This window comes from Salvelinus namaycush, chromosome 3 (assembly GCF_016432855.1).
Source record: "Salvelinus namaycush isolate Seneca chromosome 3, SaNama_1.0, whole genome shotgun sequence".
In the NCBI taxonomy this organism is placed as follows: domain Eukaryota; kingdom Metazoa; phylum Chordata; class Actinopteri; order Salmoniformes; family Salmonidae; genus Salvelinus; species Salvelinus namaycush.
The window spans coordinates 82488936-82504907 of NC_052309.1; positions in this window are offsets into that span (position 1 = coordinate 82488936).

The window sequence follows — 15972 nt, forward strand, 5'->3', positions numbered from 1 at the left end:
ATTGGAGCATTGTCGTCGAACTTATCAAGGTGATCCTCATACCGTTGTCACGCATCATTACACAAGACAGAAAACGGGTCTTTAACCTCTTTAAACAAGCATTTGTCATTCTGCATGGCTCAATACTTCAATTTTCACTGAGTAATGATTCCACTGCCTTGCTGTGCGCTCAAGTCAGCTCTGGTGATCTCTCATGCACGGTTTCCCCTCTCCTTCAAAGATTGCTGACACACCCAACAATCTCTACCCGTCCCTTCTCCAGCAATGGACAACATGCCCCATGAGACGTTTAGCAGCATTCAATGGTGTAAGCTATTGTCAACTACTGGTTCTTTATTCTACTGTACTTATTGTACACCTCTCTTCATCCTTCCAGACCTGGGTGTGTAACAAGCATACATTTCAATCAATTTACAGCCAACAGAAAATAATACCATCACAATTTAACACGTTTTATGGTGCATGCTGACTCAGGAAAAGGACAAAAAATGAATAACAACCGTTCCCCCTTTGAACCTCATGATAGATGAAACGTTCCTCTTATGAATGAGAAAGGCCCTCAGGACATCCATCCAAACCTTTATCTGCACCTTGAGACTCCTTGTCATAAGAACAAGTGGTGCGGCAGTCCTTTCATATCTACTGACACAAGTCTCACAACAAAGACTTGAAAAGCAGAGCCCTGCCCCAAACTCATTCCCAAGCATACCTGTTGTAGATACAGTGTTATGGTTTGGTGTAACCTAGCAGGACAGAAGGCATTGCTGAGAGAGAGATCATCACATCACACAGTAGGTCTATAATGTATATAGTTTCAGGGCTGACAAAGGTGTATGTGTGTGTGTGCACATGCATTTGTGTGTGTGTGTCAGGTCCTTTGAACCTGACCAATACCAGCGTCTCCAGTTTGAATAAACTGGAGGAGAGATCATCTGTCTGGGAACCACATGCACACAGTCAGCTAGGTGAAGTCAGCTAGCCCAAGTCAGCTAGTTGAAGTAAGCTAGCCCAAGTCAGCTAGCTCAAGTCAGCTAGCTCAAGTCAGCTAGGTGAAGTCAGCTAGCCCAAGTCAGCTAGTTGAAGTCAGCTAGGTGAAGTCAGCTAGATGAAGTCAGCTAGCCCAAGTCAGCTAGGTGAAGTCAGCTAGGTGAAGTCAGCTAGCCCAAGTCAGCTAGTTGAAGTCAGCTAGCCCAAGTCAACTAGGTGAAGTCAGCTAGCCCAAGTCAGCTAGCCCAAGTCAGCTAGCTCAAGTCAGCTAGCTCAAGTCAGCTAGCCCAAGTCAGCTAGTTGAAGTCAGCTAGCCCAAGTCAGCTAGCCCAAGTCAGCTAGGTGAAGTCAGCTAGCCCAAGTCAGCTAGCCCAAGTCAGCTAGTTGAAGTCAGCTAGCCCAAGTCAGCTAGGTGAAGTCAGCTAGCCCAAGTCAGCTAGCCCAAGTCAGCTAGCTCAAGTCAGCTAGCTCAAGTCAGCTAGCCCAAGTCAGCTAGTTGAAGTCAGCTAGCCCAAGTCAGCTAGCCCAAGTCAGCTAGGTGAAGTCAGCTAGCCCAAGTCAGCTAGCCCAAGTCAGCTAGCCCAAGTCAGCTAGCCCAAGTCAGCTAGGTGAAGTCAGCTAGCCCAAGTCAGCTAGCCCAAGTCAGCTAGCTCAAGTCAGCTAGCCCAAGTCAGCTAGTTGAAGTCAGCTAGCCCAAGTCAGCTAGCCCAAGTCAGCTAGGTGAAGTCAGCTAGCCCAAGTCAGCTAGCCCAAGTCAGCTAGGTGAAGTCAGCTAGCCCAAGTCAGCTAGCCCAAGTCAGCTAGCCCAAGTCAGCTAGCCCAAGTCGGCTAGGTGAAGTCAGCTAGCCCGAGTCGGCTAGGTGAAGTCAGCTAGCCCGAGTCAGCTAGCCCAAGTCAGCTAGGTGAAGTCAGCTAGCCCAAGTCAGCTAGCCCAAGTCAGCTAGGTGAAGTCAGCTAGCCCAAGTCAGCTAGCCCAAGTCAGCTAGCCCAAGTCAGCTAGCCCAAGTCGGCTAGGTGAAGTCAGCTAGCCCGAGTCGGCTAGGTGAAGTCAGCTAGCCCGAGTCGGCTAGGTGAAGTCAGCTAGCCCGAGTCAGCTAGGTGAAGTCAGCTAGCCCGAGTCAGCTAGGCCGAAGTCAGCTAGCCGAAGTCAGCTAGCCGAAGTCAGCTAAGTGAAGTCAGCTAGTTGAAGTCAGCTAGGCGGAGTCAGCTGACCGAAGTCAGCTGACCGAAGTCAGCTAGGCGAAGTCAGCTGACCGAAGTCAGCTAGGTGAAGTCAGCTAGGTGAAGTCAGCTAGGTGAAGTCAGCTAGGTGAAGTCAGCTAGGCGAAGCGAACGAGTGCTCCCATACTCCCTTAAAAGACATTCAAGAAAAAAGCAGCAATAGTACTGTTTGTCCATTTAGAGACGCTGTAGCCAGTAGACACTTCCTCAAAATAGTCAGAATTAATCTATGATAACTCAAGAACTCTGTCATTGATTTTGACGTTTTTGCAGAGGAGATCTTAGTCTGGCAATTTTACATCTAAAGAAAATGTTTGGTGCAGTATTTCTAAATGACAAAATGTGCATGAAAACAAGTTGTCTCTCATTGAATGACAACAAAGACTTTATTGAAGAATCCCTGTTGTTGACCAATCACCGCCGAAGGGGCGTAGACTTCGGCTACCATTTTCAGCTTGTCTCAAGAGAAAAGGTTGTGTGGCCAAACAACCGAAGTCCAAAACGAACAAAAACGTCACAACATGTTGGCATAATATAATAAAATTAAATAAAATTGTATTTGTCATACGCCGAATACACAGGTGTAGACCTTACAGTGAAATGCTTAGTTACAAGCCCTTAACCAACAATGCAGTTTTAAGAAAAAAAGTGTTACGAAAGTATTTACTAAAATAAACTGAAGTAAAAAATGTAATAAAATACAAATTAAATAAATAAAAATAGAAAGAGTTTGTGCAAATAATATATGCACAAACTCTTCCGAACTGTTTCGGCTGGGAAGCGTGCAGACACCTTAAGAGAGAGATGAAGGCCGAGAACGTCGACAGATAGTTTTGAAACAGTCAATATGAATCATGAACAAAAATTTGGCACATATCTGTCAGCTGGTTTTTCCTATTTGTTACACGTCACTAACATTCCCCTATTCATTTTCTATGAAGAATAGTTTTGCTGCAAGCTCCATGCATAGTCCATTCAGAGACCAATTAACAGTAAAACTAAGTAAAAGTGCTTAAACAATGGTCTCTATGGATACTGGCATCTGCAGAGCAAATATAGAATAATGATAGGTTTTTAAGCATAAACAGCCATTGTAAATCCATGTAAGGAGAGGGCAGACTGGCACTGTGGAATTCACAGCTCTGAAAATGACTTCCTGACTGCGTTCAAAATGACACCCTATTCCCTATGTAGTGCACTACATTTGACCAGGGCCCATAGGGTATATATAGGGTGCCATTTCAGACGCAACCTTCTGTGATTTAGGAATAGGAAAGACGGACAGAGTCACAATGAGGTCAACATGCAGCCTTTCTTTCATCAGACGTTTTTGGGCTTTTCTCCCGTACTAATTGCTCTATCTGGGCCTGTATGCTGACAGTTCTGGATCCAGAAATGTAAACGTAGAAAATGGAGAAACAAACAGTTTTTTCTGGTGGTGATGTTGAAAACACATGTATGAAGAAAGAATGTGTGTGTCTGGGGGTGGGGAGGAACGGTGTATTTGTGTGTGTGTGTGTGTGCGTGCGCGTGCTGGTGTTCATGTGTGTGTGTCTATATATCTACGTGTGTGTGTGTACGTGCTGGTGTTCATGTGTGTGTGTCTATATATCTACGTGTGTGTGTGTATGTGCTGGTGTTCATGTGTGTGTGTCTATATATCTACGTGTGTGTGTGTACGTGCTGGTGTTCATGTGTGTGTGTCTATATATCTACGTGTGTGTGTGTACGTGCTGGTGTTCATGTGTGTGTGTCTATATATCTACGTGTGTGTGTGTACGTGCTGGTGTTCATGTGTGTGTGTCTATATATCTACGTGTGTGTGTGTACGTGCTGGTGTTCATGTGTGTGTGTCTATATATCTACGTGTGTGTGTGTGTATGTGCTGGTGTTCATGTGTGTGTGTCTATATATCTACGTGTGTGTGTGTGTATGTGCTGGTGTTCATGTGTGTGTGTCTATATATCTACGTGTGTGTGTGTGTGTGTACGTGCTGGTGTTCATGTGTGTGTGTCTATATATCTACGTGTGTGTGTGTGTATGTGCTGGTGTTCATGTGTGTGTGTCTATATATCTACGTGTGTGTGTGTGTGTGTACGTGCTGGTGTTCATGTGTGTGTGTCTATATATCTACGTGTGTGTGCTATTGATACATTTCCATAGCTAGCGGCCGGCAGATGGTGTGTACATGTGTCAGCCATTACGGCAAATTACAAGTCCTCCCCACCGAAAAGGAGAATGTTCCGCTCTCATTTTGTCATTTCCAGGACTGGAGAAGATGAGCTCTGGGCTATAGTTGTGAGAGCCACAAGATTCCCAGCAGAGATGGTTGAAAACCATTATGACAGATCCCTCTACCACCACCCATGAGAGGGTAGTTAGCGTCTACATGGATATCTGGAGTCCTTTACAAAACCTTACTCGATGGATGCCTATATTGTGGCTGCCTCCCAAATGACAACCTGTTCCCAATAGAGTGCACTACTTCTGACTGGGTCAAAAGTAGTGACCATATAGAGAATAGTGTGCAATTTGGGACGGACAAATTTTGTCTGAATGTTTCTATGTCCTCTTCATCAAGATATTTAGTAATAATGGTTTCCACATTGAGGACATATTAGCCTCCTTTTCTCATCATCACTGTACTGGATCAGTTTCACATGACATGTTTTTATTTAACTAGGCAAGTCAGTTAAGAACAAATGATTATTTACAATGACGGCCTACCCCAGCCAAGCCCAGACGACGCTGGGCCAATTGTGTGCCGCCCTATGGGACTCCCAATCACAGCCAGATGTGATACAGCCTGGATTCGAACCAGGTACTGTATTGAAGCCTCTTGCACTGAGATGCAGTAACTAAGACCATTGCGCCACTTGGGAGCACATGTATTCCTTTGATTTGATTCTCATCTGATACCAGTTCATATAGTGATCCACTTTAGTTTAGTGACATTAACATTTCACAGTAATTGGATTATGTTGATTCCATTATATTGTGTCCCAAATGGCACCCCATGTGCAGGATTTTATGACCCTGGCCCATAGGGCTTTGGTAAAAAGTAGTGCACTATATAGGGAAAAGGGTGCCATTTGGGACACAACCATAGTCGGTATATAGAACTTCTATTGTGATGTGTATCGCTTATTTTGTAGTAATTTAAAGTAGACCACCCCTCACACCAATCACCAGAGATCTAGTGTAGTACAAGGTAGTGTCTGAAGTTTGTCTTGTGTGAAAAGAGAATAGAAATCTCCCTTACCCCCAGGGGCGCTAAGTCCATCTCTCCATTCCCACACACACTCACACACACACACACACACACACACACACACACACACACACACACACACACACACACACACACACACACACACACACACACACACACACACACACACACACACACACACACACACACACACACACACACCTCTGATTGTAAAAGGATATCCCCTGGGTCTACAGTCAGACAGGATCACAGAATTCAAAGAGATACAACAAAGTCGATGGTGACACAGTTCTATACAGTGAAAGCACCACCCCTCCTCTCTTCCTCCCTCCTCCCTTTTTTAAGCTTTTATCTGAATGCCACAGGTGAATGATAGATGGATGGAGAGATGGAGGGTTGGGTGAGGTGACTGATCTCTCCATTTAACCCATCCTCCAGGGTCCCTACACCAGTGTATATCCTACCCCCAGGCCTCCCCTCCCCTCTTCCACCCCCCCAGCCTAAAGCACTACCCAGACCCATACAGGTGCATCCATGCAGCTGGCCTCCAGGTTGGCTTTCATAACATAGCAGACCCTAAGGCTTGTAGGGACACCACTAATAAGGTGGTCTTTTGGAATAGAAAGTTATTGCAACTTACTCTAAAAACCTCAAAGGCTGTTTGGATCAACAGACAACATGATGCTGTTGGGCTTAGATATGGTGTAGATGGTGTAGATGGTGTGTGATGTGTGATTGGAAACATTGGTTTACACACCTGTTGTTGATTTGTGGTTGAAGTCTGGTTAAAATATGCATATATTTTGCGAATTCAACAGAAAACAATCTATATATTGATCAGTATGTTGAAAAAAAAGATTTAATTGATGTAATGTATTTTTGCCTGGTGGGAGGTTTGTTCATTATGAAAGATCAACATAACAATGTGTTCCTATTTAATACATGTATAGTTACAGTATCCACTGTGATAGGACTGTGAACAAGATCGATGCAGGTCTTTGTCACACATCCAGAAGCCAGCTGAGGAGAAACCGTTTGTTTTCTGTTTGATCACATTGGCTATAAAGAGCTTTTCAAAGTCTTTGAAAGGGACAAGTCCATACAGGAGTCTTTCATCTAGTTTTATTTACCTTCACAGGAGTCTCTATTGTACCGAGGGAGGGAATCAGGTATAGAGCACTCTGACAGTAAGGCTGGGAATTACTCTGTATGACAATTATGTCATCACATAAGCCACACAGCATTTGGGAAACGCCTGCTCTACTAATCCAAAACACTGTGGTGAAAGGAGTTCAGAATGTCAAAGTGTGTGTGTGTGTATATGTGTACAGCGTGTGTGTACATGTGTAGCGTGTGTGTGTTTGTGTGAGAGAGAGTGTGAGAGAGAGAGAGTGAGAGAGAGAGAAATGAGTGAGAAGGAGAAAGAGGTAGAAAGAGCTCTGATTAGTTCAGTATACAGTTTCCTGCCTTGGAGCTCGCTTGAGGGATTAACTAAGACTTGTGGCTGCAAAGCTGACAGCCCCGTAAAGGTGTGTGTGTGTGTGTGCATGTCCACACGCATGAGGAAATGTGTGTGGGAGGGGAAAGATGACCTTTAATCTTTGTCTGTATTCCATATTCACGTGCACATCTGTCTCTGCAGTGTCACACACACACACACACGCACGCACGCACGCACGCACGCGCACGCACACGCACACACACACACACACACACACACACACACACACACACACACACACACACACACACACACACACACACACACACACACACACACACACACACACTGAGGTGTTGTCTAAATGCTTTTGGGAGAGTCCCTGTGGCTTTCTTTCATTCAAGCCTCGTAGTCTTAACCTCTACAGCCATGACGTCAACATGAAACCACAACCCCCTTTTTTTTATGTGTTACTGTCACCATGCATTTCCACCCAGCTCTCTCTTCCATTGAACGATTCACTTACCGGAAAGGGAAGACTGGATCCTGGGCCGGGTGGCTTGACCACACCAGAATCACTCTCCAGCTGGATTTTCTCCTTAACACTTAAAGGTTTTCCACAACACTATATCAATCCACAATACCTAGGGGGTGTGGAAACAGAAATAGAGAGAGCACGAGAGAGAGGAGAACAAAAAAAGCAGCCGTTAGTTGGGTTTCCGGAGTCAGTAATTATTGATTGGGTCAAGGATGCGCCTTTTGAAATTCCCCTGTCACCAAAGGAATGTGGCACGCCACCCTGACATCACCTGAGATCTCACAGAGGCACAACAGCTGAGACACTGTCCTCTTGATTGATTGATTGACTGATTTTATACATATATACATAGTACATAGCTGTCCTCTTTGACCATGGTGTCCTCTTTGACCATGTGTCCGCTTAAATTATGGTGTCCTCTGACCATGGTGTCCTCTTAAATTATGGTGTCCTCTTTGACCATGTTGTCCTCTTAGACCATGTTGTCCTCTTAGACCATGTGTCCTCTTAAATTATGGTGTCCTCTGACCATGGTGTCCTCTTAAATTATGGTGTCCTCTTTGACCATGGTGTCCTCGTTGACCATGTTGTCCTCTTAGACCATGTGTCCTCTTAAATTATGGTGTCCTCTGACCATGGTGTCCTCTTAAATTATGGTGTCCTCTTTGACCATGGTGTCCTCGTTGACCATGTTGTCCTCTTAGACCATGTTGTCCTCTTAGACCATGTTGTCCTCTTAAACCATGGTGTCCTCTTAAACCATGATGCACATCATGTCCACTGCCTCACTGTCGAATCACGTCCAGTAGAACACATATCACATGGCTTGTGAGAACACGCACACCCCAGACAGAGCATTGGCTGGTGATGATATCTTCAACCGGAGGGGACAGGAGTGTACCAGATATGTGCATGTCTGATGTCTTCCTTCAGTGAGTGAGGGGGAGAGCCATGGTGGATGGCCTATGCTCCCGAGGGGACACTGAGCATTAGGTTAAGAATGTATTTCCTCTGTAACAAGACACAGTTATGAGAGTGGAACTTCAAGGGGGGTGAGGGGGTTTCCTTCAAAAGTCACTCTCTTAGGGAAGTATGGGTACCTCTACCTTAGTCTTGGTATTTTCAGTCTTAGGGAACTCTGGGTACCTCTACCTCTGTCTTGGGTAGAGGAGAGGGTTGGAGTTGGGCGTCTGTGTTCCCCAGTGGATGGAGGGGGTTTGCTCTCTCTCTCTCTCTCTCTCTCTCTCTCTCTCTCTCTCTCTCTCTCTCTCTCTCTCTCTCTCTCTCTCTCTCTCTCTCTCTCTCTCTCTCTCTCTCTCTCTCTCTCTCTCTGGATTATGGGGGTTAAAGGGTGTCTGACGGGGGTCTGTCATCTTCAGTTCCTCAGTTCTGTGGGAATCTGCTCAGGCTCTGACCTCATCATTAAACTAACCCCTTTTTCCCTCTTCCCCTCTCCACCTCTCTCTCCTCTCCCCTCTCTCTCCTCTCCCCTCTCCCTTCTCTCCCCTCTTCCCTCTCCCCTCTCCTCACTCCCCGCTCCCCATCCCCTCGCCATCTAGAGGTACTTTGGCTTTGGGCTGTGTTCTGGGGTCTGTGGACACACACCAGACAGGGACTCTTATGCCACAATAAAAGTATATTAATGCTGTGGGAGATTTCCCCACATACTTAAGTAATTGCATCATTTGCAAAGAGTTATGTTGTTTGCATCAACCTCATTCGCATAATCCGTTTCTACAGTTGATAGGTTGTTTGTCACAGATTGCTGTAACAAAATGATTTACAACTGAGTCTAAGTCTAAAACTCCCCAGCCTGAAAGTAAAGATGCTGTAACAGTTCCAACATCCAGTACATTTGAAAGAGCCGCTGCACTGTGGCTGAACCTGCTCTCCTCTACAATGTGTGTGTTTGTTCTGTATGGGGGTGGAGAGAGGAGCAGAACCTGCTCTCCTCTACAATGTGTGTGTTTGTTCTGTATGGGGGTGGAGAGAGGAGCAGAACCTGCTCTCCTCTACAATGTGTGTGTTTGTTCTGTATGGGGGTGGAGAGAGGAGCAGAACCTGCTCTCCTTTACAATGTGTGTGTTTGTTCTGTATGGGGGTGGAGAGAGGAGCAGAACCTGCTCTCCTCTACAATGTGTGTGTTTGTTCTGTATGGGGGTGGAGAGAGGAGCAGAACCTGCTCTCCTCTACAATGTGTGTGTTTGTTCTGTATGGGGGTGGAGAGAGGAGCAGAACCTGCTCTCCTCTACAATGTGTGTGTTTGTTCTGTATGGGGGTGGAGAGAGGAGCAGAACCTGCTCTCCTCTACAATGTGTGTGTTTGTTCTGTATGGGGGTGGAGAGAGGAGCAGAACCTGCGTTCCTCTACAATGTGTGTGTTTGTTCTGTATGGGGGTGGAGAGAGGAGCAGAACCTGCACTCCTCTACAATGTGTGTGTTTGTTCTGTATGGGGGTGGAGAGAGGAGCAGAACCTGCTCTCCTTTACAATGTGTGTGTTTGTTCTGTATGGGGGTGGAGAGAGGAGCAGAACCTGCTCTCCTTTACAATGTGTGTGTTTGTTCTGTATGGGGGTGGAGAGAGGAGCAGAACCTGCTCTCCTCTACAATGTGTGTGTTTGTTCTGTATGGGGGTGGAGAGAGGAGCAGAACCTGCTCTCCTCTACAATGTGTGTGTTTGTTCTGTATGGGGGTGGAGAGAGGAGCAGAACCTGCTCTCCTTTACAATGTGTGTGTTTGTTCTGTATGGGGGTGGAGAGAGGAGCAGAACCTGCTCTCCTTTACAATGTGTGTGTTTGTTCTGTATGGGGGTGGAGAGAGGAGCAGAACCTGCTCTCCTTTACAATGTGTGTGTTTGTTCTGTATGGGGGTGGAGAGAGGAGCAGAACCTGCTCTCCTTTACAATGTGTGTGTTTGTTCTGTATGGGGGTGGAGAGAGGAGCAGAACCTGCACTCCTCTACAATGTGTGTGTTTGTTCTGTATGGGGGTGGAGAGAGGAGCAGAACCTGCTCTCCTTTACAATGTGTGTGTTTGTTCTGTATGGGGGTGGAGAGAGGAGCTGAACCTGCACTCCTCTACAATGTGTGTGTTTGTTCTGTATGGGGGTGGAGAGAGGAGCAGAAGACCAGTTTCTCATTGACGTAACAGTTGGATTAATAAAAAGTTGTATTGTTGAACTGAAGTAATGTTTATCCATAGAGCAGTGGTTCCCCAACTTTATTAAACCACAAGCATAAAGCATGGGATATGAGGATTTTACAGCATTTCATTGCACCATCTGTCACGTTCGTCGTAGTGAGGAGACCAAGGCGCAGCGTGATTTGAAGGCATTCTTCTTTAATAATAAATGAAGAACACTAAACAAACTAACAAAAATGAACGTGACGCTAATTACAACGAGTTCTGACATGCAACTACACATAGACAACTACCCACAAAACCTAAATGGAAAATGGCAACCTAAATAGGATCCCCAATCAGAGACAACGATAAACAGCTGCCTCTGACTGGGAACCAATTCAGGCCACCATAAACCTACATTACCTAGACATACAAAATCCCCATAGATAAACAAAACCCCTAGACAAGACAAAAACACACATACCCACCCTCGTCACACCCTGACCTGACCAAAATAATACAGAAAACATAGAAAACTAAGGTCAGGGCGTGACACCATCCATACTTAGAGCGGACGAATCTAACCCTCTCTCATGTCTTTGATGAAAATGGACCACACAACACGCGTTCCTAACCAAGTCTTAATACCTGTGTCAGTCTGGTCCACAGTACACTCACGGTACACTCTGTACATGGCTACAAAGACATTGAACCCAGTGGAAAGAAGCTGACGAATAGACAGAATAAATACATGTCAGTTGAATGATTTGGAGGATTAGGAGGTATTTGCCTCCTTGGCACGCCATTCAAAGAACAACATGTGAAGGCAGATGTGTGAATAATAATTCTGAACTGGCCAATTTCAGATACTAAATCAAAGTTTTTTCAATGGTGAAATATGAATCATGTTTGAATTTATTTCGTTGATTTAGTTATTTCAAAAAGAGATAGTCTGGATCTGGTTGATGGTCTTGGCGTTGTTCATATACAGTATAAAGTCATGTCAATGAATCGCTCAACATCTCTTTCATGTCAGGATATTATACGCTCTTAGAAAAAAGAGTTCCAAAAGGGTTCTTCGGCTGTCCCCATAGGAGAACCCCTTTTGGTTCCAGGAAGAACCTTCTGTGAAAAAGGTTCTTCTGTGTCAGAGACAGGTGTGTGTGTGTGTGTGTGTGTGTGTGTGTGTGTGTGTGTGTGTGTGTGTGTGTGTGTGTGTGTGTGTGTGTGTGTGTGTGTGTGTGTGTGTGTGTGTGTGTGTGTGTGTGTGTGTGTGTGTGTGTGTGAAGCAGGTTAGGGAGGTGTGTTCACACAGGAGGAGCTGAAGGGCAGAAAGCTGTAGAAATACGGAATTCCCCTCAATCAGGTGATGAGGGGGATCCAGATGTTAATAGAAATGAACACACATGTTCACACACACACACACACACACACACACACACATACACACACACATACACACACACACACACACACACACACACACACACACACACACACACACACACACACACACACACACACACACACACACACACACACACACACACACCATGTCTCCTCCACGGTGTAAATTTGGAACAATCCCGCCTCTCCTCCTCTCTTCCTCCAACACTGGTGTTTATCCACACTAAAGAAAGACAGCCCTTCTCCATATCTCCCATCTATTTCATCACAGTATCTCCTGTTCTCATCCAAACACACACATCCTCCCTCTCATCTCTGGTTAGGGCTTCTAGTGTTATATGAGATGCAGATCACGTTGTGCGTGTTTGTGTGCATGTGTGTGTGTGTGTGTGTTTGTGTGTGTGTGTGTGTATGTGTGCATTGCATGCATATGTCTGCATGTGTGTGTGTTTGTGTGTGTGTCTGCAAGTTAGGACCCCCCAGGCCCCAGATGGGGGGTCCTAACTTCTCCTCTGGTAGTCCTGGTTGCTAACCTCTGTGGTATAAATTCAGGGTGTCTTGGGAGATCCAGATCCCCTTTCTTCTCCTGAATTTAAGAGGACACCATGGTCTAAGAGGACACCATGGTCTAAGAGGACACCATGGTCTAAGAGGACACCATGGTCTAAGAGGACACCATGGTCTAAGAGGACACCATGGTCTAAGAGGACACCATGGTCTAAGTGGACACCATGGTCTAAGTGGACACCATGGTCTAAGTGGACACCATGGTCTAAGTGGACACCATGGTCTAAGAGGACACCATGGTCTAAGAGGACACCATGGTCTAAGAGGATACCATGGTCTAAGAGGACACCATGGTCTAAGTGGACACCATAATTTAAGTGGACACCATGGTCTAAGAGGATACCATGGTCTAAGAGGACACCATGGTCTAAGTGGACACCATAATTTAAGTGGACACCATGGTCTTCGAGGACACATTGGCAATTACCCATAATTCAAACCATCCCCCAGCATATGAGGGGGGTTATGGAGCCATGTGGATGTATGTGTTTGGATTTTACGTTATAACCTGAACACAGCCTCAATAACATAAACACATTATAACCGGAACACAGCCTCAACACCATAAACACATTATAACCTGAACACAGCCTCAACACCATAAACTCATTATAACCTGAACACAGCCTCAACACCATAAACACATTATAACCTGAACACAGCATCAACACCATAAACTCATTATAACCTGAACACAGCCTCAACACCATGAACACATTATAACCTGAACACAGCCTCAACACCATAAACACATTATAACCGGAACACAGCCTTAACACCATAAACACATTATAACCTGAACACAGCCTTAACACCATAAACACATTATAACCTGAACACAGCCTCAACACCATAAACACATTATAACCTGAACACAGCATCAACACCATAAACACATTATAACCTGAACACAGCATCAACACCATAAACACATTATAACCTGAACACAGCCTCAACACCATAAACACATTATAACCTGAACACAGCCTCAACACCATGAACACATTATAACCTGAACACAGCCTTAACACCATAAACACATTATAACCTGAACACAGCCTCAACACCATGAACACATTATAACCTGAACACAGCATCAACACCATAAACACATTATAACCTGAACACAGCCTCAACACCATAAACACATTATAACCTGAACACAGCCTCAACACCATAAACACATTATAACCTGAACACAGCCTCAACACCATGAACACATTATAACCTGAACACAGCCTCAACACCATAAACACATTATAACCTGAACACAGCCTCAACACCATGAACACATTATAACCTGAACACAGCCTCAACACCATAAACACATTATAACCTGAACACAGCCTCTCTTCATATCGTGTTGCTATGTGTTTCCTTTCTTATTCTGTTGCTTTGGTCTACTGTACCATCATGGTTGATGATAAAAGCAGACAAAGGTAAACAATCAGAGACATCTTATTAACCTTTTCAAGGCCTCCTCTCTCTCTCTCTCTCCCAGTCCACCCTCCATCCCTCAACAAAAAGTAAACTTGTCCCTGATCCGAGAGACACCCAGTACAATACCAGCAGCTCACACCCCTGGTTGGTTGGTGTATACTGTAATACTCACTTTGAGGCTCTCAGAGCCAGCCGGCTCTGTCTGGCGGTTCCATCACCAAAGACAACGATGACAGCCCAGATAGGAGGTTGTTTTTCCAAACACCTGCTATTCATCCAACATCCAACTGACCCTTAGAGCAGGGAAGTTACAGGAATGTCAACTCTACGCCTGGTACAGTAGATGGTGTGATAAAGTCTGCTATAAAGGAGGTTAGGCCATTTGAAGACCTATATCATTTCTCAGATGTTTCACATTGTTTATGTTCTCAGTAGAGACCCACATAGAGACCCTCTTGCTCGGCAGTTCACGTAGAGTACCTCATATTTTACTGTACTTGTCGTCCAATTTCACAACATACTGTCCCCTCTCACTATAAATGAACTGACCAAAATGAACTAAGTAAGAGAGGCTAGTAAGAGAAAGACTGAGTTAGCTTTAAATCATATTGTTACAATGTCGGTTTCTCACAAGTTCTAACACACCAAAGGCCTTTACTGTACAATGTTGCAATGTTTATAGTCTGTATGTTGTGACAGACATGCTGCCAATATATACCATTCATCTTATGCAGTCTGTAAACTACACATCAGGTTACGTTACACTTCACCTCTATCTGAGAGGCAGAGACCAAGTAACCTCATTATTTCCCAGGTTCTCCTCTACACTAGAATCGCCGTCTATAACACATGTTCACCTGATAGAGTGGAATTAGAACAATGCCCAGCCTGGAGCAGTGCCACGAGTCCCGGATGTTCTGAACGTTCCCTTTGATCCTCAGTAGAAAATCACATTCCCATTCCATTTATAAAAACACTGTTTATGCTTTCATTCATCGCGTAGGGACTGGGAGAGAGACAGATGTTTGGCTAGGCTGTGGAAAGGCCCATATGTATGCCCCTCGGAACCTGGGTTCAAATACTATTTGAAACCTTTCAAATACTTTGAGAAATTGCTTTAGCCAATATGGAATGCCAGGTTGGTGGGGTTTGGACTTCTGGGACTATTCTATTGGTTCCATTGCAACAGGCAAGCTCAATTAAGAGCTTGATCAAGTATTTGAAAAGTTAGCAAAGAGGATTTGAACCCAGGTCTGGCATGCCCCTTAGAAACACATGGATGGCAGCCCCCTTATGTAGGACCAGGCAGCCATCCTATAGCACCATGTGTAAGATGGTAAGGTGGTGGTGGTAACACACATCTTGTAGATATTATTCCATGATGAAAGGATGGTTGTGTATTAGTGTTAAGGACAGGAAACAAAAGCTTTGTTCTCTGTATACACAGCACAGTACGTGCAGGGGCCTTCAACATCTGACCAAGGCCTCTGTGGTGTGCAAAGCAAACCACCAAACCAGTGTAATTGCTGATGGATGCCTTGAGTACGTGTTTACCTTGATGAGGCTGTATAAAGGCCTATATACTGTATGTAACATACTACTGCCACTGGTCACTGTAATAGGCCTATATATGTACAGTACAACTGCCACTGGTCACAGGAAATGGTCCTTTACCGTGTGGTTCCAAATAAAAACAGGTGCCTCTATGAAAAACATCTACCGACAAGTGGCTGTGGTATCATCAGATCAAGATGTGCTATGAATGAGACAGTGGATATGTGTGTGTGTGATCTGAGGAGTGTTTAGACTTGATGCTGGGGGGAGTTAGTAGTGCTTTAATCTGATTAAGGCTTTCCTGTCCTTTATTATCAGAATGGGGCCCCAAAGGTCAGGGGAGGAAAAGCCCCAAAGGTGTCATGACGTTGGCCTGTGGGTAAGGTTTATGACCCCCTCATAAATACCTTTCTCCCTTCCCTCTCTCTCTGACTCTACTGAAGAACTCTTGAATAGCCTTTGTTA